Source organism: Dipodomys merriami, unplaced genomic scaffold (genome assembly GCF_024711535.1).
Source record: "Dipodomys merriami isolate MVZ:Mamm:240054 unplaced genomic scaffold, mDipMer1.0.p SCAF_1370, whole genome shotgun sequence".
Lineage (NCBI taxonomy): Eukaryota > Metazoa > Chordata > Mammalia > Rodentia > Heteromyidae > Dipodomys > Dipodomys merriami.
In genome coordinates this window covers 78735-105122 of record NW_027202683.1, presented here as the reverse complement: position 1 = coordinate 105122, position 26388 = coordinate 78735, and the positions used below count along the sequence as shown (strand labels likewise).

Genomic DNA, 26388 nt, shown 5'->3' with positions numbered 1-26388 from the left:
ACTTCACAGCACAGGAAAACAGGTGCAACAATGGGCTTCTGAAAGAAGCATTCATGTTTTGGCAGAGTTGGGATTTGAACTCAAAGCCTAGCAGGCCCAATTGGTGAAAATGTTAAGGGAAGGACACTGGTCTGTGAGCAACTGAGGAGCTAGGCCGTTCCCAGGACCTGACATCGAGCCCTAGGGAGGGCCAGGATAGGCATAAATTCCTAATTGAAACAGGATCTGTATTGACATATTTGTGTAGACAGCATCTTGCGTTCGGTGTACTTCTCCTTAACTTGTGTCAAATTCATGGAGGTATTGTGTATTTTACTGAGTATGGTGACAGATATAATGTGCTGACATGATGGCAACCTGTTCTCATGGTTATAGAGTGGCCTATACATTCATTCTCCATCCTAGCTGAGACCCAGGACTTCCACACGAGAGGAAAACAGATGCAACGACTGGCTTCTGACAACAGGATGAAACTTTTGTCAGTGCTGGGATTTGAACTCAAATCTGGGTAACCCCATTGCAATGTGGGGGAAGGGGAAGCTCACCATCCTTGAAGACTAGAATGTCAGACCTGGTCCAAGGCCTGATTTGAAGCCCCAGAACTGGACAAAATAACAAGCCCAACTCTTTCAAACATATCTCTACTTCCATACTGGGGTGGTATGCATCTTGCATTCATTGTAGATTTTTTTTTTATTTTGAGTCTTATTCATGGATGTATTGTGTATTTTATTGAGTCTGGTAACAGGGATATCTGTGCTGCCCTGGATGCCAACTGATTCCCATGAGTAGAGAGTTGCCTATATAGCATTCTCCATCCTAGCTGAGACCCAGGACTTTCACAGCACAGGAAAACAGGCAACGATGGGCTTCTCACATCAGGATGAATCTTTTGGTAGGGTTGGGATTTGAACTCAAGGCCTAGCAGGCCCAAGTGGTGGATGGGTCAAGATGAGCACACCAGCCTGTGAGCCACTAAGTTGATATGCCCTTCCTGGGACCTGAGATTGAGCCCCAGTGGGGGCCTTAATAGTCATCAATTCATAATTAAAACAGAGGATCTCTATTTCCATACATGGGTGGGCAGCATCTTGGGTTCGGTGTAGTCATTGTTTTTACATGGTGTCTTATTCACGACGTATTCTGTATTTTACTGAGTATAGGATGACAGATACAACTGTGGTGACCTGGATGACAACCTATTCCCATGAGTATAGAGTTGCCTATGCATTCTCCATCCTAGCTGAGACCCAGAACTTGCACAGCACAGAAGAACAGGTGCAATGACTGTTTTCTCACATCAGGGTGAATTTTTGGCAGTGCTGGGATTCGAACTTGGGGTCTAGGAGGCCCAACTGCCCAATGGGTCCATGTGAGCACACCAGCCTGTGAACAACTAAGAAGCTGGGCCTTTCCCAGGAACTGAGATCTAGCCCTAGGGAGGCCACAATAATCGTCAATGCATCATTGAAACATGGGATGTCTATTCACATCCATGTGTGGACTGCCTCCTGCAATGAGTGTAGTTATCCTCTCTATTTTGTGTGCTATGCATGGATGTATTTAGTATGTTCTTGAGTATATGATGACAGGTATAACTGGGCTGACATGGATGACAACCTATTCCTATGGCTATAGGGTGGCCCATGCATTCTCCATCCTAGCTGAGACCAAGGACTCCCACAAGAAAAATAAATAGGTGTAAACACTGTCTTGTCACATTAGGATGAATCTTTTGGCACTGCTAGGATCAGAAATTAGGGCCTAGTAGGCCCAATAGGTGATTGGGTCCACGTAAGCACACCAGCTTGTGAGCCACTAAGGAGCTAGGCCAGTCTTAGGACTTGAGATCGAGCCCCAGGGCAGAGGTCCTGGGGAGCACAATAGTCATCCATTTATAAGCTCAAGATATTATGCAAATAAGTACATATTTGTACAGTGTAGGAAAGATGGCGAACTGTGATGAAATCCAATCTACCCTGTGACTACCAATGGTTAGATCTTCCACTATGCCTCTATTTCATGACTGTGATGATTATGTTCATGCTTCATCAACTCTTCATGAACAATAATCGATACCCCATGAGTCTTGCCTACCATTTCCTGCTTGCATCCTGCAGGAACTACTCATTCAACCACATTCCATGACTCTTCCTAGGTCCGGAAACAAGTATTTCAGGATCTCCCGCCATTCCCTCAATGTAGAGGGGCTGTCCAGGATTTGAAATTGGGGTGTCTGTTGCCTGGTCAGCCTGGGGCTCCTCTGATATCCAGCAGGCCTTCATCCATGCCAAGTCACCTTCAATCTGCAAGCCATCAGGTTCAGACCCAGCAAGGTCACCATGCAAAGGAAAATAAACAAAAAAGCATCAGGTGGAACTTCCTGCCACGTTTTTCTTCTCATGTCCATTTTGTTTGTTTGTTTGTTTTTTTCCTGCAAGCCCTGGGGTCCTAGGATCCAAGGATGGGCTGTGGGTCCAGAGGCTGCATCCTAGGATGATCAGAGCTGAGACAGAATTGCCACAACTTGAGTTCAAGCCCTGGGTATGGAAAAAAATTAAAAATTAAAAAATTATGAATGAAGCACACTCGCTCAGAATTTGCGCCATTTTACTGCCAGAGCTGGGTTTTGAATTCAGGTCTGAGTAACTCTGTTGCGCTGTGAAGGAGGGGGCAGCTCACCATCCTTGAAGACTACAAGGTCAGGCCTGCTCCCAGTGCCAGAATTTGAAGCCCCAACACTGGCAAAAATCATATGCCCACTTACTTTACACATAGGATCTCTATTTACATACATGTGTGGAATGCATCATGATTTCTGTGTAGTTATTCATTTTATTCTATCTTAGTCAGGAAAGCATTTGCATTTCATTGAGTATGATAACAGATTTAACTTTGCTAACATGGATGACAACCTATTCCCATGTCTATAGAGTTTCCTATGCCTTGTCCATCCTAGATGAGACCCAGGATTTTCACAGGACAGGAAAACAGGTGGACTGATGTACTGCTCACATCAGGATTGATGTTTTGACAGTGTTGTGATTTGAACTCAGATCCTAACAGGCCAAATTGGTGTAAGGCTCAAGGTGAGGACACTGGCCTGTGAGCAACTGAGGAGCTAGACCATTCCCAGAACCTGACATTAAGCACCAGGGAGGGCCAGGATAGTCATAAATTCATAATTTATACATGGGATCTCTATTGATATACATGTGTGGACAGCATCTTGCATTCGGTGTACTTCTCCTTAACTTGTGTCTAATTCATGGAGGTATTGTGTATTTTACTGAGTATGCTGACAGCTACAACTGTGCTGACATGGATGTCAACCTGTTCCCATGGTGGTTGAATTGCCTATATAGCATGCTCCATCCTAGCTGAGTCCCAGGACTTTCATAGAACAGAAAAAGTGGAGGATTGATTGGATTCGGACATCAGTATTCATCTTTTGGCAGTGCTGGGATTTTAACTCAATATCTAACAGGCCCAAATGGTGAATGGGTCATGGTGAGTACACCTGCCCGTGAGCCACTAGGGGGTTAGGTTGTTCCTGGGATCTGAGATTGAGCCCTGCTGGGGGTCATTATTGATATAAATTCATAATTTACACAGATGATCTCTATTTACATACATGTGTGGCATGCATCATGGGTTCAGTGTAGTTATTTTATTGTGTGGCATAGTCAGCGATGTATTTTGTATTTTATTGGGTATGATTACAGATATAACTATGCTGACATGGCTGGCAACCATGAGTACAGAGTTCCCTATATAGCATACTCCATCATAGGTGAGACCCAGGACTTTCACAGCACAGGAAAACAATTGCAACGATGGGCTTCTCACATCAGGATGAATCTTTTGGTAGGGTTGGGATTTGAACTCAAGGCCTAGCAGGCCCAAGTGGTGGATGGGTCAAGATGAGCACACCAGCCTGTGAGCCACTAAGTTGATATGCCCTTCCTGGGACCTGAGATTGAGCCCCAGTGGGGGCCTTAATAGTTATCAATTCATAATTAAAACAGAGGATCTCTATTTCCATACATGGGTGGGCAGCATCTTGGGTTCGGTGTAGTCATTGTTTTTACATGGTGTCTTATTCATGACGTATTCTGTATTTTACTGAGTATAGGATGACAGATACAACTGTGGTGACCTGGATGACAACCTATTCCCATGAGTATAGAGTTGCCTATGCATTCTCCATCCTAGCTGAGACCCAGAACTTGCACAGCACAGAAGAACAGGTGCAATGACTGTTTTCTCACATCAGGGTGAATTTTTGGCAGTGCTGGGATTCGAACTTGGGGTCTAGGAGGCCCAACTGCCCAATGGGTCCATGTGAGCACACCAGCCTGTGAACAACTAAGGAGCTGGGCCTTTCCCAGGAACTGAGATCTAGCCCTAGGGAGGCCACAATAATCGTCAATGCATCATTGAAACATGGGATGTCTATTCACATCCGTGTGTGGACTGCCTCCTGCATTGAGGTTAGTTATCCTCTCTATTTTGTGTGCTATGCATGGATGTATTTAGTATGTTCTTGAGTATATGATGACAGGTATAACTGGGCTGGCATGGATGACAACCTATTCCTATGGCCACAGGGTTGCCCATGTATTCTCCATCTTAGAGGAGACCCAGGACTCACACAGGAAAGGAAAACAGGGCAATGATTGGCTTCAGACATCAGGATGAATCTTTTGGCACTGCTGGTATCTGAACTTGGTGCCTTGCAGGCCCAATAGGCAAATGGTTCCACCTGAGCACACCAGCCTGTGAGCCACTAAGGAGCTAGGCCATTCCCAGGACCTGAGATCGAGGCCTGGAGTGAGGGGGGCACAATCTTCATCCACTTATAAGCTGAAGGTAGTATGCAAATAAGTACATATTTGTATAGAGTAGAGAGATGGCGACCTGTGATGGAATCCAATTTACCCTGTGACTACCAATTCTCAGATCTTCCCCAATGCCTCCATTTCATGACTGTGATGATTATGGTCATGCTTCATCTACTCTTCATAAAAAAAAATGGATACCCCATGAGTCTCTCCTATCATTTCCTACTCGCATCTTGCAGGAACTACTAATTCAAGGATGAGATGATCACATTTCACACTTCCTAGGTCCGGAAACGAGTATTTCAGGATCTTCCACCATTCCCACAATGTAGGGGGTTTGACCGGGATTCCAACCCGTGGCCTCCGTTGCACGGTTGGCTGTGACTTCCCCGATAGCCAGCAGGCCTTCAGCCATGCCAGGTCACCTTCACTCTGTAGGCCACCGGGTTCAGACCAACATGGTCACTATGCAAAGGAAAATAAATTTAAAAGCATGAGGTGGAAATTCTGGCTACTTTTTTCCCCTTCTGGCCATTTTTTCTTTCCTGCAAGCCCTGGGGTCCTAGGATCCGAGGATGGGCTGTGGGTCCAGAGGCTGCAGCCTAGGATGATTGCAGCAAAGGCAGTGTTGCCTCGACTTGAGTTCAAGGCCCAGGTTTGGCAAAAAAAATTAATAATAATAAAAATAAATAAATAAATAATTATGAATGAAGCACTGTCGCTCAGAATTCATGCCATTTTACTGCCAGAGCTGGGATTTGAATTCAGGTCTGGGTAACTCTGTTGCACTGTGGGGGAAGGGGAAGATCACCATCCTTGAATACTACAAGGTCAGACCTGCTCTCAGGGCCTGAACTGAAGCCCCAACACTAGCAAAAATCATATGCCCACCTATTTCACACATGGGATCTCTATTTACATACATGTGTGGAATGCCTCATGCTTTCAGTGTGTGTCTTGGTCAAGGATGCATTTTGTATTTTATTGAGTATGATGACAGATATAACTATACTGACATGGATGGCAACCAATTCCCATGTCCATGGAGTTGCTTATGCTTTCTCCATCCTAGCTGAGACCTAGGACTTTCACAGGACAGGAAAGCAGGTGGATCGATGGGCTTCCCATATCATGATTCATGTTTCCGTACTGTTGTGATTTGAACTCAGAACCCAGCAGACCAATTGGCAAAAGGGTCAAAGAGAGAACATGGGCCTGTGAGCAACTGAGGAGGTAGGCCATTCCCAGGACCTGGCATCGAGCCCCAGAGAGGGCCAGGATAGGCATAGATTCATCCTTGAAACACAGGATCTGTATTGACATATATGTGTGGACAGCATCTTGCATTCAGTGCACTCCTTCTTATTTTGTGTCTAATTCATGGAGGTATTGTGTATTTTACTGAGTATGGTGACAGATATAACTGTGCTGACATGGATGATGACCTGTTCCCATGGTTAAAGGGTTGTCTATGCATACATTCTCCATCCTAGCTGAGACCCAGGACTTCCACATGAGAGGAAAACAGGTGCAACGACTGGCTTCTGACATCAGGATGAAAGTTTTGTCAGTGCTGTCATTTGAACTCAGTTCTGGTTAACTCCATTGCACTGTGGGGGAAGGGGAAGCTCACCATCCTTGAAGACTAGAATGTCAGGCCTTGTCCAGGGCCTGATTTGAAGCCCCAGCACTGGACAAAATAACAAGCTCATCTCTTTTAAACATAAGATCTTTATTTACATACAGTTGTGGTATGCATCTTCCATTCAGTGTAGTTTTTTTTTTTTGAGTCCTATTCATGGATATATTGTGTATTTTATTGAGTATTGTGACAGGTATATCTGTGCTGCCATGGATGACAACCTATTCCCATGGCTATATAGCATTCTCCATCCTCACTTAGGTGCAGGACTTTCACAGGACAGGAAAACTTCTCACATCAGGATGAATCTTTTGGCAGTACTGGGATTTGAACTCAGGGCCTAGCAGGCAAAATTGATGAATGGGTCAAGGTGAGCATATCAGCCTGTGAGCCACTAAGGTGCTAGGCCGTTTCCAGAACTTGAGCTTGAGCCCCGGAGTGGGGCTGGTGCATGATATTCATCCATTCATATGCTGAAACTTCTGTGCTAATAAATACCTATTTGTACAGAGTAGGAGATGTGGCGAACTGTGTTGGAATCTTATCTACCATGTGAGTACCAATTCTTGGATCTTTCCCAATGCCTCAATTTCCTGAATGTAAGTATTATTGTCACACTTCATGAAGTCTTAATTAAAAATAATCATTGTGCCAAAGATCTTGCATATCATTTCCTATGAGAATTATGCATTGACTTCTCATCTCCTCCCTAGACCTAAATTCAAGCACCAGCCCGAAAAACGTAACATTTATAGACATTTTAAATATATGATTTATACTTACATCTATATATTCAGTCTATATCATGTTTGTTGGAGTGATTCATTATATTTCATTATTGATAGATCGATTTAGCATTTATTTTATGGACTGTGAGTGTACCTATAACATTTATTATATTTATTCCAATCTATTCCATAGCATGTAGCTTTGCAGATATATTATGTACATCATACCTGACACCCAGTACTTGCACAGAAAAGGAAAACAGGTGTCACACATGGAATATTACACCAGGAAGAAACTTTTGGCAATGATGGGACCTAGACTAAGGGTGAGTGTCATCATGGCAGCCGCTAGCCAGTTCAACTGCCAAGTGGATCCCAGTATCTGGGATTAAGCCCCAGGTTTGGCCAAAATAGCAATAACTCTCTATGCAGATGATGGTATATAAATAAATATAAATTTAGATATTTAGATACTGTCAGAAATGTCTATCTGATATTCAATGATATATACTACATTCCTACAGATTCTCAGGTCTTTAGTGAGGACCCTATTTATTCGATAGTAGTCTTTTAATGCAAAATAAACTATGAATTTTAATCAATCTGTGTCCTGTGATTATTGGGTCTAATTTCATGCTAGACTGATTCATGAACTACTCATCCAACCATGACATTGATCACATTCCTCTGGTGTTCCTAGGGACAGGCAATAATTTTGTAGGCTCTCCAGCCCTTTGTAAGTGGCATAACCGGGATTCAAACTCAGGGCCTAGGTGTCCAGGTTGGCCTATGGCTTTGCTGACAGCCTGACAGCCTTCAGCAATGCCAGGTGAACTACAGGTTGCAGCCGTGTCACTTGGACACGGGAATGGTCACAATGAAAGGAAGGGAAACCTGAGAAACTACTGACCATCTGCAGTTCACAGTTTTTTTTTTCAATGCCATTTTCATTTTGATTTCCTGTCAGGCCCAGAGGCCTAGGATCCCAGGATGGGCTGTGGGTCCAGAGGTTGCACCATCCCAGCCTAGGGTGATGTTAGCTGAGGCAGAGTTTCCACGACCTGAGTTCAAGCCCTGTGATTGGCAAATAAATAAATAAATAAATAAATGAGTGAATGAATAAATAAATAAATAAACCTAAAAATAGTAAAGGGACTAATGAAGCTCCCTGGCATGGAATTTGTGCCCCCCCTTTTTTTTCTGCTAGGCCTGAGATTTGAACTCAGAGTCTGAGTTAATCTGGAGCACTGTGGGGAAAGGGGAAGTTTACCTTCCTAGAAGATAAGAAATTCAGGACAGTTCTCTAGGCCTAAATTCTAGCCCCAATCCTGGAGAACATAACATTTATAGTAATTTTTAGTATATGATTTATACTAACATCCATATGTTCAGTCCATATCGTGTTTGTTGAAGTGTTTAATTATATTTTAGTATTTATTTACGTATTTACCAATTATTTTATTGATCCTGAGTACACCTATAATATTTATTACATTTATTCCAATCTATTCTGTAGCATGTAGCTTTGCAGACATACTATATACATCATACCTGACACCCAGCATTTGCACAGAAAAGGAAAACAGGTGTCACACTTGGAATCTTACTGCAAAATGAAATTTTTGGCAATGCTGGGACCTGAACTGAGGGCCAACGAGGCTCAATTCATGAATGGGTGAGGGTCAGCACAGCAGCCTCCAGACCATTCAGCTGCCAAGTGGATCCCAGGACCTGGGATGGAGACATAGGTTTGGCCAAAACAGCAATACCTTTCTATGCAGACAGTGGTATACAGATAAATATATATTTAGGTATTTAGATACTGTCGAGAGCCCTGCAGGGAGTCTATCTGCATGATAAGCTTGACTATCTCGCTGGAACATCTCTCAAGGCTATTTACAGAATCTGGTCTTTGCATCCTGCCCCAAACAAAGACCAGGTAGCTGCTATTGACCACCTTTTCACATTGCCCTAAGCAAGCATCCTGCAGCTGCTATGCCCAATGAAAAAGCTTCCTTATTCTAAGCATATAAATACCCCTGTGTGAAAAATAAAATTTGGCAGCTTGATCAGAATCCTTGTCTTGCTGTCCTTCTTCGTGTCTCTTGTCCCTTCATTCCTTCTCCCTTAGGTTCACTGCCCTGGTTGAAGTCCTGCGGGTCAGGACAACTGGCGCCCAACGTGGGGCTTGAGCCTCTGACTAAGGAAGGAACGCCGTCCTCCGGGAAAACTTGGCCAAGTACAGTCCGAGATCGAGAGATCGCCTCAACAGACCCCACTGAGAGACAGATCCAGGAGGAGAGTGGGGACGGCGCAAGGTGAATGACCCACCATGGGACAAGCAATGTCGTCACATGATCTATTTCTGTCAGACCTCAGGGAGGCCTTCAAGACATGGGGAACGCGGGTTAAGAAAAAGGATTTAGAATTATTTTTCTCATTCATAGAGGACTTGTAGGAATCATAGATGCAAAAAGATGGCAAAGAGTAGGAGATTGTTTAAAAGATTATTATGAAAACTTTGGTCCGGAAAAGGTTCCTGTTACCGCCTTTTCCTACTGGAATTTGATTAATGAAGTTTTAAAATGTTCTCTGTTTGATAGTGGAATTTTAAAACTTATAAAAATGGGAGAGGAGGTTCTCCAACAGGCCTCTCTGCCCCCCGCGGCTTGCCCATTGGTTGTATTAGATCTTGAACCTCCTTCTCAAAAGGTAGATGAATATTATTATCCTGTACCCCAGACTGCCCATTCCCCTCAGAATAATTGAAATCCTGAGGAAGAGGCCACCCTGGAAGAGGAGGCGGCCCAATATCATCAGCCTGATTGCCCCCCCTTACTCAGTCACCCCCTACCTCAGACTAAACCCTCTATCTCAAATATTCCGCATTCCTCCTATGCACCCCCTCCCTTTTGTGACCCGGCCTTTCAAGGGCCCACTGCCCCTCCAGATCCAGATGTTTTTTCTCCCCCCCCTTTACCTAACCTGGCACCTTTACGCGAGACTCTTCAACATAGGCGAGAACACCTTCAACTTTTAAAAGAACTGCGGTCCCTTGATTATGAACTCCGCACACTGGCCTTGGCCGATACGCCAAAACAGCCTGATAAAATTAAGGTTAGAGCAGGCCATCAATCAGTTCTCGCCTTTCCAGTAACTCGGAGCCAGACAGATAGGACCTCAGAGGGTGAGGAGGACGAATCAGAAGAGGAGGAAAAAGAGGATGAGGAACAGGATACTGGGGATGAAGAGGAACAACCCACCCAGGGAAAAGGCCAACAAGAGTATAAGAGGCTTAGCCTCCGGTATGGCCTGACTGCCCCTTATACATTAGCCTTATTAGAAAACCAAAGTGCGCGCTGGCTCACCCCTAATGATTGGAAGTTTCTGGCCCGCGCCACCCTTAGTGGGGGTGATTTTGTTTTCTGGAATGCGGACTTTAAGGAACAATGTAGAGAGACCGCACAAAAAAATTTGGCTAAAACATCTTCAGAAACCTGGACCTATACTAAACTTTTGGTTAATGCGCCCTTTGATACCAATGCTAAACAGGCGTGCTTTCCTACCGGACTTTTGGCACAAATTCAAAACGCTGGCCTTTATGCTTGGAAGCGTCTCCCTCAAAAGGGATCGGCTACTACTTCCCTGGCAAAGGTTAGACAGGGGCCAGAGGAACCCTACAGTGACTTTGTCTCACGGCTTAACTTGGCTGCAGAAAGGCTTCTTGGGCCTAGTGAAAATGAAAGTGCCTTTGTTAAACATCTTGCCTTTGAAAATGCTAACCCGGCATGTCAAGATGTCCTCCTGCCACATAAAAACAAGGGTGACCTCTCTGAGTTTGTCTTCGTGCTGGAGTAGGGACTGCTCACATCATAGGCGCTGCTTTTACCAAGGCATTTCAAAGTTCAGTCCCGGGCTTGCTCGCTTACTTGCTTTAATTGTAAACAACCTGGTCACTTTGCACATGAATGTCCCTTCAGCAAACAAAGACAGGGGGCAATTCCCTCCCAAGCTACAGGTAGACCACTCCCTGCCACTCTTTGTCTTTGTCAAGAACAAGCAGCCCCAAGGTTGCTGCCAGAACGCTTGAAAACAGGTTAATGGCTTACCACAACCCAGGGGAAACCTTCCCCCTGAGGATGATTCCTTTTCTCTTGCAGATGCAGCTAGAACTCCAGACATGGACCATCCTGTTTGAATTTATTAAATAACAGATTAATCTCTTGGCTTCTAAGCCCATACAGGTTCATCACCATCGCCTTGATGTGGCAGACCATGGCATTGAGATCTAGGATTTACCCCAGGCTTTTAATTAGTGTTTTGCCATGAGCTTGTTCCAGTGGGAAACAGCCCGCCTTCTTTTTCTTATTTAGAAAACTCTCCTTATTCATAACTCCTGACCATTCAACGGGCAAGACCTATTGCCATAAGGGATAGGTTCACCCCTCCTCCTGTAGGCCCCTCCGCTTGGGGGAGGATGCACCTATGGGAGGAAGAAAAAATGCTCAAATCAAGGGTGCAGGTAAGACTGCAGGGGGATGGATCCGTGAGATCCCAAAACCCAAGACCCCTGAGTGGCAAGCTCTGGTGCATGACAGTTGGCATGCATACCCACAAGCCGTCTCCTCAAAAAACAAGCCAAGGCCTGTAAAATTCCCCTCCCTGAGTGAGGATGCTCGCTTGGGAGCGGAGAAAAACCCTGGCCCCTTAGAGGAACAGAGCCTCTGTCACTCCCTCAAAAAGAGCACCAACAATTGATGGTCAATTTTCTAAATAAGAAAGGGGGAGATGTCGAGAGCCCTGCAGGGAGTCTATCTGCATGATAAGCTTGACTATCTCGCTGGAACATCTCTTAAGGCTATTTACAGAATCTGGTCTTTGCATCCTGCCCCAAACAAAGACCAGGTAGCTGCTATTGACCACCTTTTCACATTGCCCTAAGCAAGCATCCTGCAGCTGCTATGCCCAATGAAAAAGCTTCCTTATTCTAAGCATATAAATACCCCTGTGTGAAAAATAAAATTTGGCAGCTTGATCAGAATCCTTGTCTTGCTGTCCTTCTTCGTGTCTCTTGTCCCTTCATTCCTTCTCGCTTAGGTTCACCACCCTCGTTGAAGTCCTGCGGGTCGGGACAGATACTGCCAGTGATGTCTATCTGGTATTAAATGACATATACTGTGTTCTTACGGATTCTCAGTCTTTAGTGAGGACTCCATTTAATGAATAGTATTCTTTTAATGCATAATAACTATGAATTAAAATCAATTTGTGTCCTGTGATTATTAGGTCTAATTTTATGCTAGACTTATAGATGAACTACTCATCCAGCCATAACATTGATCACATACCTCTGGTGTTCCTAGGGACAGACAATAGTTTCTTAGGCTCTCCAGACCTTTATACTGGCATGACCGGGATTCAAACTCAGGGCCTAGGTGTCCAGGTTGGCCTATGACTTCGCTACCAGCCTGCCAGCCTTCAGCAATGCTAGGTGACCTACAGGTTGCAGCCTTGTCATTTGGGCCCAGAATGGTCACAATGCAAGTAAGGAAAATCAAGAAACCACCATCCATCCACAGTTTGTAATTTTTTTTCAGTGCCATTTTCATTTTGTTTTCCTGTCAGTCCCCGAGGCCTGGGATCCCAGGATGGGCTATGGGTCCAGAGACTCCACCTTCCCAGCCTACGGTGATATTAGCTGAGGCAGAGTTGCCACGACCTGAGTTCAATCCCCGTGCTTGGCAATAAATAAATAAATAAATAAATAAATAAATAAATAAATAAATAAATAAATAAATAAATAAAATAATTTAAAAATATTAAAAATAGTTGGGCACCAAAGGCTCATGCCTGTAACCTTAGCTACTCAGGAGGCTGACATATGAAAATCGCGGTTCAAAGCCATTCGGAGCAGGAAAGTCCTTGAGACTCTTATCTCCACTAAACCACTAGAAAACGGGAAGTAGCAAAGTAGCACTGTGGTTCAAGTGGTAGAGTGCTCTCCTTGAGCTGAAGAGCCCAAGGACAGCTCCCAAGGCCAGAGTTCAAGTCCCATGAACAATATATAATGTATATACATACATACATACATATATATGTATATATATATGTATATGTATACATATATAAAACTAATGAAGCCCCCTGGCTTGGAATTCATGCCTTTTTTTTTTTTCTGTCATGCCTGGGAATTAAACTCGGAGCCTGGGTAACTCTAATGCACTGTTGGGGACAGAGAAACTTACCTGCTTTGAAGACAAGGCCTGTTCCCTAGGCCTGAATTCAATCCCCAGCCGTGTTAAAGTAATATTCATCCACATTTCAAATAATGATTAATATCTACATGTGTTTATTGCATATTGCATTGAGTGTATTTATTTTACTTTTTGTATTATTCATTCATTCATTATTTTTATTGACTATTATTATACTTATGTATTAAATTGATTACATCTTCTGAGAACTATACAGATTTACATATGCATTATATATCTTACTTCAGACGCAGGACATTCACAGAAATTCTATAGTAGATCATCCCATGCATAGAAAAACAGAATGAATACACCAACCAAAGTCTAATTTATCCCTAGGTACCCCAGTGGCTCACATCTGTAATCCCAGCTACTCAGAGGTGAGAAGTGGAAGATTAAGTTTTAAAGCTAATCCAAGCAGAAAAGCCTGAGAGATATCGTGTCCAAATAAATTGCCAAAAACCAGGCTACAGGGATGGCTGAATTGGTAGAAAATCAGCTATGAAAAACCAAGCCAAGAAAGAGCAAGCTGAGTTCAAATGCAGGGAAAGGGGGTTTGGGGCATAAAGGGGAGAAAACTCCTCCAAAAACAGAGAACAATCAACAGTACACAAATCCCACCTAATTTAGGGTACCAACCAAAGTGAAAAAAAAATCAACTTGTGCAGTTGAATAACTTTACATGAGCACATATGTTCTTAGGTACACTTCAAAGCTATGTTTTTAGTAATATATATGTATTTGTTAATAATGTATATATTATGTGTATATATATATATATAAATAATGTGTATATATATGTGAATAAACTAAGAAACCAGCCAATGAATAAATACTTCTGAATTAGTGTCTTAATCATGGCATTATAAATTATTTGTACTAAAATTATATTCCAAGTTTCCTTCTTCAGAATCAATCTTTAAGACGTTTGTTCATGTGCTAGGCGTTGGAGGCCCATCCCTATTATCCTAGTTATTCAGGAGGCAGAGATCTGAGGATGGTGGTTCAAGGCCTGATCTGGCAGGAAAGGCTGTGAAACCCTTATCTCCATTAAACCACTAGAAAACTGGAAGTGGCGCTATGGCTCAAGCGGTAGAGTGCACTCCTTGATCTGAAGAGCACAGGAATAATGCCCAAGCTGAAGAAAGAAGTTTGTTCATACAAACTTCTAACATTCGAAGGTTAAGAAACTTTTCTTCCAGGGTCTTATGCTCTTTAGGCAACTACTCCACTGCTGGGCTACATCAAAGTCCCAATGTTTTTGTTTTTCATTTTACAATCCAGTTTATTCCCAAAATGCTTACAGGTACCTACTCTCTTCACAGAAATGAGATTTTATTCACAAACCCAACCTTTTGTGGTATGACACCCCTAGTGTATTTCATGGTAGGCACTGAGGAAAACTCACACAACACAATTGCAGACAGTTTATAATTACAGAAATAACTTTAAATAGAAACAACATCAATTGCCAGGTGCTGATGACTCAGGCCTGTAATCCTAGCTACTCAGGAGGCTAAGATCTGAGAGTCACGGTTAAAAGCCAGCCCAGGCAAGAAAGTCCATGAGGCTCTTATCTCCAATAAACCACTAGAAAACTGGAAGTGGTGCTGTGGCTCAAAAGGTAGAGTACTCGCCTTGAACAGAAGAGCGTAGGGACAGTGCCCAAGCCCAGAGTTCAAGCCCCAGGACCAACTCCCCCCCTCAAAAAAAGAAATAACATCAACTGTCTCAACCTTCTAGGGAGAAATGATGTCCTTATTTTCATTCTCACTCTTCATGGCAGATGGCCAAAATAGAAACACCAATGTGCTATGCTAAAATGTAAAAGTTTAAACCCCTTTTTTGAAAAAACTCTCATGTTTTAAAATCAAAATGTATCAAACAAAGGCAAAGTGAACTTTAAAAAAATATTAAAAATGCTAATGAAGCTCCCTGGCTTGGAATGTGTGACATTTTTTGTCTGCAAGACCTGTGATTTGAACTTGGGGTCTGGGTAACTCTGTTGCACTGTGGGGAAACGGGAAGCTCCGTGTGCTTGAAGACCAGAAAGTCAGGCCTGTTCCCTAAGCCTGAATTCAGGCCCCAGCCATGGAAAACGTACTCCTTATATACATTTTAAAGATAGGATTGAACTTCCATACAGATGTTCATTCTATGTTATGTTTGGTGTGGTTATTCATTGTATTTTTTTTGTTTTTTTCATTTATTTTCCATATATTTTATTGACTCTGATGACACCTATACCATTTATTACATTGTTTACATCCTATCACATAGCATCTACATTTGCAGATGTGGTCTCCATCACGCCTGACACCCAGGACTCTCCCAGAAAAGGAAAACATTTGTCACACTCAGCTTCTTACTCCAAGATTAAATCTTTGGCAGTGCTGGGATCTGAAGTCAGGGCCTAGCAGACCCAATTCATGAATGGGTGAATGTGAGCACGGCAGCCTCTAGACAATGAAGCTTTCAGGTGGTTCCCACATACTGAGCTTGAGTCCCATGTTTGGCCAAAACAGCGGTACATGGATCACCAGATGGTGGTATACAAATAAATATATATTGGTAAAGAGTGCCAGAGCTGTCTATCTATTACTGAATGACCCTTACTACATTCTGACCAAATCTTTGGTATTTATTATACTGCCATTGAAGGAATATTATTCTTTCCATGCTTAATAAACTATTAATTAAGATCAATTGGGGGCTGGGAAAGTGGCTCAGTGGTAGAGCGTTTGCCTTGCATGCATGAGGCCTGAGTTTGATTCCTCAGCACCACATAAGCAGATAAAAGAAAAAAGCTGGAAGTGGCACTGTGGCACAAGTGGTAGAGCACTAGCCTTGAGCTGAAGAGCTGAAGGACAGTGCCCAGACCCAGATTTCAGGCCCCATGACCTCCTACCTTCCAAAAAAAGATCCATCAGCATCCTAGGATTATTGCATCCAATTTTAGACTTGACTGATGCACAAACTACTCTTTCAATCCAGTCTCTTGTGATCTCCTGCCATTGGTAGGTGTCGGGACTGGGATTTGAAAATGAGGCCTATGTTGACAGGTCGGCCTATAGCTTTCCTGATAGTCCACCAGCCTTCATCAATGGCAGGTCAGGTCCACTTTGCAACCGAGTCATTGCAGACCCAGGATTATCACCATGCAAAGAAAAAAACGTAAAACCCCCAGCTTTCTGCAGCTTGTGACTTTTTGTGCTGTCCCACTTTTTTTTTGTCCTGTAAGCCCTCTGGTCCTAGGATCCCAGGATCGACTATGGGTCTAGAAGCTACACCTCAGCCTAGGGTGATCACAGCTGCGACAGGGTTTCCACGACCAGAGTTCAAGCCCCATGGTTGTCAAAAATAAAAACAATAAATACAAAATTAATTAATTATTTAACTAAATAAAAAAATAAATCTCCCTGGTTTGAAATATCTGCTAGTTTTCTTTCCTAGCCTTGGATTTGAACTCAGGGTCTTGGTATATCTGTAGCAATGTGAGGGAAGGTTCAGAGTTGCCAATACTTGAGTTCAAACCCCATGCCAAGCCAAAAATAAAAAATTGTCACTGACCGTGGCGGGGGAGCAGTTGTCCATATTAGAGGGAAGGGATGGTAGGGGGAAAACAAAGGAGAAGGCAACAATGCTCAATAGGAAATGTACTCATTACCTTGTTCATGTAACTGTAACTCTCAGTACAACATTTTTACAATTAAAAACGTGCAAAAAAAGAAACAATGTAATGATCAGAGAAGCATTTAGGGGGTAAGGGAAGGATGTCTAAATAGCTGTACAAAATTCTACACTGCTTTGCTTTTAATGCTCAGTATGAAACTGAATAAACATAACTGCTTCCATTAAAAAAAATCAAGTCACTGTCTTGGAACTGGGCCAGTATTTCTGCCATTGCTAGGATTTGATTGCATCGCCCAGTAACTCTTTTGCAACAAGGGTGAAGGTGAAGCTCACTGAACTTGAGGAAAAGAAATTCAGGCTAGAGTTCCCAGGAACTAAATGAAGACGCTGCAATGGAAACAATACTTCCATACATGTGTAATATATGATATATACTTACATATGTATGTTTATTACATATTATTATTTTTATTATTGATTTTGTATTTATTATTTGATTCATTTATTGTTTATTGTATTTAGTGTTATTATACACATATTTTTACATGTTGTACATGTATTATAAAAATATACAAAATAAATTAGGACATTGACTCATTTTTCATTAATACTACATTAAGTGTTGAAACATAATACATAATTAAATGGAGATATTTGTCACAGTCTTAACATGTTTAGAATCTGTTCCCAGTATGAGCCTTGTCTTATTTATCTATGGCCATCTTCCTATACGGATTTCTTTACATGACTTATACTCAGAAGCCTTTTCTTGAGGATAGGCAAATTGAGGGATAAAATTGCAAGGGTGGGGTTAAAATATGGCTTAGTGGTAAAGAGCTCACTCAGCATGCATGAATGCCAAGGTTTGAATTCTCAGAGCCACATACTCAGAAAAAGCCAGAAACTGTGGAGTGGCTCAAGTGCTATAGCGCTAGGCTTGAGAAAAAGAATCTCAGAGACAGTACCCAGGCCCTAAGTTCAAGCCCCAGGACTGTCAAAAACAGTAGGCCAGATGCCAATGGCTCACTCCTGGAAACCTAGCTACTCAGGAGGCTGAGATTTGAACACCACAGTTCAAAGACAGCCTATGCAAGGAAAGCCTGTTAGACTCTTATCTCCAATGAACCACCAAAATACCTCACATGGCATTGTGGCTCAAGTGGTAGAGTGTTCACCTTGAACTGAAGTGCTCAGGGACAGTGCCCAGGCTTGATACAAGACACACAACTGGAAAAAAAGTGAGGATTAATTAAAGTACTTTTCCTACTTTCTAATTATGAGAACATTCTGTGGAAAATGAACACAGATGTACACTAGAATTGGAGTCAGAGCTCAAGGCTCAAGTGTCCACATCCATATACCCAGCCTCTCTGACTCTAGCATTATAACTTTGCATACTACAGGGTTCTGAAAGGTCCAATATTGAAGGGATTAATATGATCCCCAAGCCCTTTGTGATAAGCAGTTGACTTGTATTGTCAATTTCATTACAGTTCTGAAGCTAGCAGAGCACCAGTAGCTCACGCCCATCACCCTAGCATAGGAGGCTGAGGTCTCAGTATCACAGGCTGAAGCTAGCCAGAGCAGGAAAGTCTATGACACTCTGACTTCCTCTTCTGAAAGGTTAGATGTTCAAGAGCTTCCTCTGTTTCGCTTGGTGATGAGAAGTTACTCACACTCTAAATATTCTTAGAATTCTTGAGCTATAGAAGCAAGAAAGAAACATCATTGACCCATCTTGGGTTCAAATGAAGTTCTCAGGATCCAAGCCTTAGCCCTGTTGGCAGGAAGAACTCCAATGAAACGCTATATTTGAAGGACAGAAAACAGTTTTAAAAGCTGGACTAGGTGAAGAGACCTAGGACTGCAGGATTAGGAGGCAGAATGTACACACTCAACAGGGAAGTGAGCTGCAAAACGACTTCATTCATTCCAGGCACAGCCAGAAATGGGGGGAAACCTGAAATATTTGTAGACTTACACCAGGGTCAGGCTTTTCTCATCCTCTTCAAACAACAACTAATTAACCTTCCTCTCTCAGGTGAAACGAGCTTCAAGCTATCATTAAGTTCATAATAGTGAGCCAGTTTAGTGGGGGAGAGGGCAGGAACAGAGTAAAAAAAAACATGCTCTCTGGTCTTAGGGAGTGAGTTTTTGACTCTCCATCTGTCAGATTTGAAGGCCCTTCTTCTACCTCTTCCAGTCCATTCTCCTTCCTTCATTCTCCACATCATTAATTCAAATCCCCAGTCCAAGGAGAGGCAGGGCCCTTTCTCTACTGTCTCCAAGCACCTGAGTTAGAACCTGGCTGTGCCCGCTTGGCTCTGGGGCCTTCGGCTGCCTGAGAAGTGGGACAGAGACAGTCTTCTTGCTCTGTGGTTGTTTGAAGGTGATGCTGGTGTCCTGGCACACTGTAGAAGGCCTCACGACAGAATTGTTGCCTTCTTTCCTTCTAACGACCAAGACCAGCTTCATTTATCATCTATCTATCTATCTATCTATCTATCTATCTATCTATCTATCTATCTATCTATCTATCTATCTATCTATCTATCTATCTATCTATCTATCTATCAATCTATCATCAATCTCCATATCTACCTACCTACCTACCTAGCCAGCTAGGTATCTTTTTGCCAGTTCTTGGGTTGAACTCAAGGCCTGGGCACTGTCTATAGCACTCTACTACTTGAGCCACAGCATCAATTCTGGCTTTTTCTGTGTATGTGCTGTTGAGAAATCAAACCCAGGGCTTCTTGCATGCTAGGCACTCTCTCACTAATCCACATTCCCAGTCCCCTCATCTTTTCTTAATGGTAGTTTTTACTTAAGCATGCTTCCATTTCACGTTTAATTTTACGTTTAATTTTCTGAATGCCGGTTACTACTATGAAACCTGGTCTTCTATTTCCCTGCCTCATTTGTGGCCATTCATGCATTGGCCTCACAATAAAATGTAAATAAAGGCTGCTAAAAGCTTAAGTATGCATCATATAAAGACACAGGCCAGGAACCCCAGAAGAGAAAAGCGATAGGCCTGAAGTGAAGAGAATGATGTAGTATGCAAAATGAACATATCTGAAAAATAAATCAGTAAATAAAAGCAGAAGCATTACATGTGCTCTGTTTGCATTCAGGGAGGTAATTTACACACATAAGTAGGTAGGGCACTGATTCATAAACTTGGCCTCCTCTTTTTGAATTTTCTTTTTGGCCATCCCAGGGCTTAAACTCAGGGCATGATGCGTTCCTGAGCTGTTTTGCTCAAGGCTGTGGCTCTACCACCACCACAGCTCCAGCCATCTGGTTGTTAATTGGACATAAGCACCTCCCAGTCTTTCCTGCCTGGTCTGGGACTGTATCTCCCACTCAGCTTGTTCTCTTAAAGCTCGAGCTCTACCCTCTGGGCCACTGCTCCACTTCTGGTTTTCTGGTGGTTTATTGGAGATAAGAGTCTCACAGACTTTCCTGGTTGGGCTGCCTTTGGATGGTGATCTCCTGAGTGGGTTTCCAGTGGCTTTTCTCAGGGATTCACCGAGGAGCCTCTCCATACAAACCCTTAATCTAAATCTCAGGAGGTACTAGAGAAAACAGAAACATGCAGTTGTTTCTAGTATGCTCCAGATACTTAAGGTTGGAGACACAAAACACTCATAATTATTAGATCATTTTATAGGCAAAAGGAGCAATGCAGACAGTATGAAGATCACTCCAGCTTTGGTCCTCTCATCAATTCAGCTCAATGCTAAGTGATGGAAATGGCATGTCCTGTGGACATATGCTCCCAAATCCTGTGACACTCATTTCTCACTTTTGCCTTCAAATCTGTGACCAGAGAAGATGAGGAGAGAAAATCCTTCTCAGAGAAAGCAGCTATAAAGAATATTGGGGTAGTTTACTCATAAATTCAAACTATTGGAATGATCCTGTTAAGAAGTCAGATTGTCCAGATTAAAAAAATGAAGAAGAAAAGTAAGGCAGTGTCTGTGTAATCCCAGCTTCTTAGGAGGCTGAGATGTAGAGAATATTAGTTTGAATCCAGCCAGCATAGGAAAGGAAATGACACTTTTATTTCTAAGAGATCCCAGAAAAATCCAGAAGTGAGCTGTGACTCAAGATTAATGCACTACCCTTGAGCAAAAGGAGCTCAGGGACAATGTCTAGGCTCAATGTTCAACTCCTGGACCTGCCTGCCCCCAATAGAGCCTATACCTCCATGTCTTTGTGTATGTCTGGATGTATTCCTATAGGCAAAGCTCCAGAGTAGATATGATGAATGGCACCAAGTTAGGAAATTTGTTTTCAATACAATGATTTCATAACACAGAGACTACTTTTATGACAATGTATGTTCCAGGGCTCCCTTCACTGTTCCCAGTGTAGCCTGAGGGTTTCTCTGCATCCCAGGCCTGCTGGAAGAAGTCTCTCTCATTGTCTGGACAGGCAGACAAAAGGCCTCAGTCCTGTACAGCTTTGTAACAACTCCACATCTGGGCCAATTAGTGAGGATAAGTGTGTGTGTGCTCTGAAGGCCAGGAGAAAAAGGCCTCTTTGTACTCCAAGCTATCTCTCTTCCCAGTGCTCTGTTTTGACAAGAAGCCTTCATTTGTGCCACCTCCCATGGCAGGCCAAGTTCCCTGCACTTATCCTGCCTTTGTGAGACTATATTCCAGTGCTCAGATACAGTGCTCAATATAATTCAGAAGTCCTTCTTGCAGACAACTAGGGCACTGAACTTAATGAAATGTTTCATTGCCAGCGATAATGGGCCTATGATACCTCTCCTTGGTTTTCTGGAAGCTTGAGAAATCCAAGAACATGTTGGATATCACAAAGCTTCCTGTCATCTAGGGCTGGTGAAGATCATCTGGTTCTGAAACCTTTGACCTCTCTTAATTGGGCCTTGGATGGCTAGGTTTGGAGGTTGAACACAGGGCCTTGGTGCTGACCATAAGTTCAGTGGAGAAGTCCAGTGCTTTACCATTTTGTGTCACAACTTCACTTCTGGTCTATGTGTGTGTGTGTGTGTGTATGTGTGTGTGCGTCTGTGTGTCTGTGTGTGTATGTCCATGTGTGTGCGCGCATACAGTCATGGAGCTTGAACTCAGCACTGTATCTAATTTCTGTTGTACAAGGATAGCCTTCTCTCACTTGAGCCACAGAACCACTTCATGCTTTTTCTAGTGATGTTGTCCTGAGTAATCAAGCCCAGGGTTTCATATATGCAAAGCATTCTACCCCTAAGGCACATTCCCAGCTCTGTACTTCAGGTTTGTTAGATTGTTTCTGGTTTTGGGATTTTTTTTATGTTGTTGGTTGTAGGAGTTGAAGTCTGGGACTGGGTGCTGTCCCTGAGTTTTTCAGCTCAAGTCTTGTGCTCTATCTCTTGAGCCACAGCACCACTTCAGGTTTTCTGGTGGTCCATTGGAGCTAAGTGTCTCAAAGACATTCCTGCCCAGGCTAGCTTTGAACCATGATCCTTAGTTCTCATCCTCCTGAGAACCTAGGATGATAGTCATGAGCTGCAAGCATCAAGCTTCCACTTAATGTTTCTTAGTGGTGAATTGGAGATAATAGTCTCATGGGACTTTTTGTGTCTGGGATAATTTAGAACTCAGATCCTCAGATCTCAGCTTGCTGAGAAGGCAGGATGACAAACCTCATCTATCGACCCCTAGGCCATGGTAGTCTGCTGCAAGGGGATCCTTGGCTCCACGTGGTGGAGTGCTAGCCTTGAGCCCAAGAGGTAAGGGTCAAAATCTAGGTCCTGAGATCAAGGTTCATGACTGAAAAAACAAACAAACAAAACAATGGTCTGCAGGAGACAACTCACTAGTCTTCAGTTATACTTAATTTTTTTTCCTTCCATGGAGATATATCTGAGCCTCAATATTCTTATCTGCTTAAGCATCTCAGTTGTGGAGCTCTTACAAGGACCAGATGAAAGAATGCACCCTGTGAAGGACATAGCACATGACACTGTTTGAAGGACTCAATACACAGCATCATGTAAAAGACACAGCACCCAGAACCCAATTCAAGACTCAGCACACTGCAACCTGTGAAAGACTAAGCACATAGCACCCTGTGCAGTACTCAGCATAGAGCACCTTATGAAGGACTCAGCACATAGCTGTATTCCACAAGCTGTCATTAGAATCAACGTGTTTTCTTCAGTATCACCATTCTTTGAGGAACATTTCACAAACCACACAAGTTCACATCTAATGGTTTAGTGGAGTGTTTTTTTGGGGGGGAGGTTACCTATGGGGCTTGAATTGAAATGGGATACTGTTCTAATAACATTTGCTCAAGGCTACAGCTCTACCACTTGGAAGAGTCTCACAGACTTCCTGCTAGGGCTGGGTTTTAACGCAGGTGAGCAGCTAGAATGACTGAGGTAAGCCATCAGCGTCTGGTTCGGTGGAGCTGGGTTGCAGTGATTTACATCTGGATAAGTCAGGTTAGGTGGCAGCTGTCAGCACCAGACTCCTAGCTTGCTCTGTGATGAAGTATTTGAAGTCTTGACCTTCTATAGTTGCAGATAGAACAGTCTACCTTTTTTGGCAGCAGTCCTGGGCCTTTAGTAAGGGCTTAGCCACTCTCCCCAAGCGTTTGTGCTCCAGGCTAGTACACAATTGATTGAAAGAAAGCGGAACTTCTGGTTTTTCTTTTTATATGGTACTGAGGAATGGAAGCCAGGGCTTCCTGCTTACTAGGCGAGCACTCAACCACCGAGTCCCAGGAGTGCATGAGGTATAAATAGAGATTGCTGTATATAAATATTATATATACAAAAAGAAAGATGTGGGCTGGGAAGGTGGCTCAGTGATAGAGTGCTTCCCTTGCAAGCATGAGGACCTGAGTTCAATTCCTCAGCACCACATAAGCAGGAAAAAAAAAGCCGGAAGTGGTGCTGTGGCTCAAGTGGTAGAGTGCTAGCCTTGAGCTGAAGAGCTGAGGGACAGAGCCCAGGCCCAGACTTCAGGCCCACGACTGGACCCAAAAAAAAAATATAGAGAGAGATTTATGCATATTATTAAATTATAGCTAATAGTACTACCAATGTTAGGTATTAAATGATGTCTCCATTTAATTATATATCCCAGTTGAACAATTAATAAAACATTAATTATTACTCAATTTACTGTTATTGTTTATCATATATGTACACACATCCATATATATAATTACATATTTTATAGAATGAGACCTCTATTTATAATTAATTTATGCATCATGTGTTACTACCAATTATTAGGTATTTAACTATGTCTCCATTTACTTTTCATTCTGTTAATGCTTAATAATATATTAATTAAACTTAATCCATGTCCTATAATTATTTTGTCTAATATTATCCCAGAATGATTCGCTACTAATTCTGTTAGGTTTTTAAAAAGAGGTGACCGAGTAAGAACTGAAACTGCACCACGCACGTGGTATTCAGGTAAGGGGTTTATTCAGTAGACCTGCTGGGACCAGGCAAGGTTGGCACTCCACGCGGCTGGCAAAAGAAAAAAAGAGAGAGCGGTCTGGCGGCGGTTTAGGCCTTATATAGGGTAGGGGGCGGGGAAGGGTGTGTCCAGGTAAAGGGAAGTGGGATCAGGTGGGAGAAAGGTGTGGCCACATCAGGTTAGGATGTGACCTCAGCAGATGCGGACGTGACCTCTTCCAGGTATCCCAGTTGCCTAGGTAACGCTCAGCAGATGCGGACGTGACCTCTTCCAGGTATCCCAGTTGCCTAGGTAACGCAGGTACTGGGCGAGGTCTGTTCGTCGTCCAGGAATGGACCTTACATTCCAGCCTTTTGATAATTATGAAAAAGGGCGAAGACTCTCTCTGGCTACTTCCTGCTGGCAAGGGGCGTCGTAGGGGTAAAAGGCTGGGATGTGGTCCATGCTGGGAGAAGGCAGCAGGCTGCAGCTGTCACTTGGGTGTTGATTCCTCGATGAAGTCTGGAGGAGGCGAGTCTGTTGGACGGAGTCTGGAGAAGTTTCATGAGGCATTGACGGAAACCTGAACAAATGGAAACTCTGACAATTTTTAAACCTAGAATGGCTAGCCTTTGAGAGGGAACCTAGAGGGGAGGGTCCCCGGGACCCAGCCTGCGTCACACTCTTCAGGGCACAAGCCAAAAAGTAGAGTCAGTCTGGTGAGTGAATAAGAGCTGACCAGGCAGAAGCGGCGTCCCGACTTCCCCCAGAGCCCTCTAGAGAGAAATGGCCAAGCCCCCAAAGCCAAGCGTCCTCGGCTTCAGAGGTGACCGGCCTTTCAGCTAAAGGCCGTAGGAGCTCTCTGGCGTGGCGCCACGTCTGGACAGAGACTGAGTGACAGAGAGCCGTAGAGTAGTTTCACTCACCAGAGTAGAGAAGTGGTGTGGACGTGGATGTGAAGGCCAGAAATGGTATTGGTGAAAAATCTCGCATGGTGTCAAGGCACTTTGGTTCACACAAAAGGGGTAGTTATTGGGTAGATGAAAAGAACACCATGCGCTATTCAGGCAGGAAAAGAAGTTACTGAACTGTAGTCCCACCCAGCATGGTGGAGAAGCATGGCTGAAAAAGGAAAGGGGGGGGAAGAGAGGTGACCTAGTAGGAGGTGACTGCTTCCTGGTCTGCCAGTTCCATGATGTCTGCAAGAAGTGAGTCTCTTCGATGAAGTCTGGAGGAAGTCTTCTCAGGCAGGGGGCTGAACAAAGATGAAAAGCAAATATATTACTGGAAAGAAAAGATTGGATGTCCATGGCTTGGAGGTGACCTAAGGGATGAGGTAGTGAGGTCTTTGGGGAGGAGAGCAATTAGCTCAGTGTTACTCACCCGGATCTTCAGGGATGCGAGATAGCCTTACCTTGGTAGGCCCAAGGGGGGAACAGGTGTACCTCGAAGTCAGTGTTGGCATAGAAGGGGCAGGAGCAGGAGACCTTTTTATTCTTGACAGGTGAATCCACTGTGGCTGTCCCTTGAGCTTGACTGCTGTGGGGGTGGTCAGCAGAACCTGGTGAGGGCCTGTCCACTTAGGGTGTAAACCAGATGGATTAAGGGTCTTGAGAAACACTTGATCACCAGGCAAAATTGGGGGAGTGGGAAAGGGGCCTTGATGAGGCTGAGGGAGACACTGGTCAGCATGTTGGCGCAGCATGTGCCTAAGAAAGGTTAGGACGGGAAGGTAGTCTATTAGTGGAGTTTTGGTATTGTCAGTAGGGAAATTACCTAGGAGAAAAGGTCTTCCATACATTAACTCAAAGGGGCTGAGGAAAGTAGGGCTGCGGGGAGAAACACGTAAGC

At 43.5% G+C, this 26388-nt stretch overlaps 1 pseudogene; it reads right to left on the bottom strand.

The window, feature by feature from the left end:
• The window catches only part of LOC138825523 (tubulin beta-2A chain-like), a 73652-nt pseudogene extending 48122 nt beyond the window's left edge, over positions 1-25530 (bottom strand).
• Positions 25531-26388: the final 858 nt, after the last annotated feature.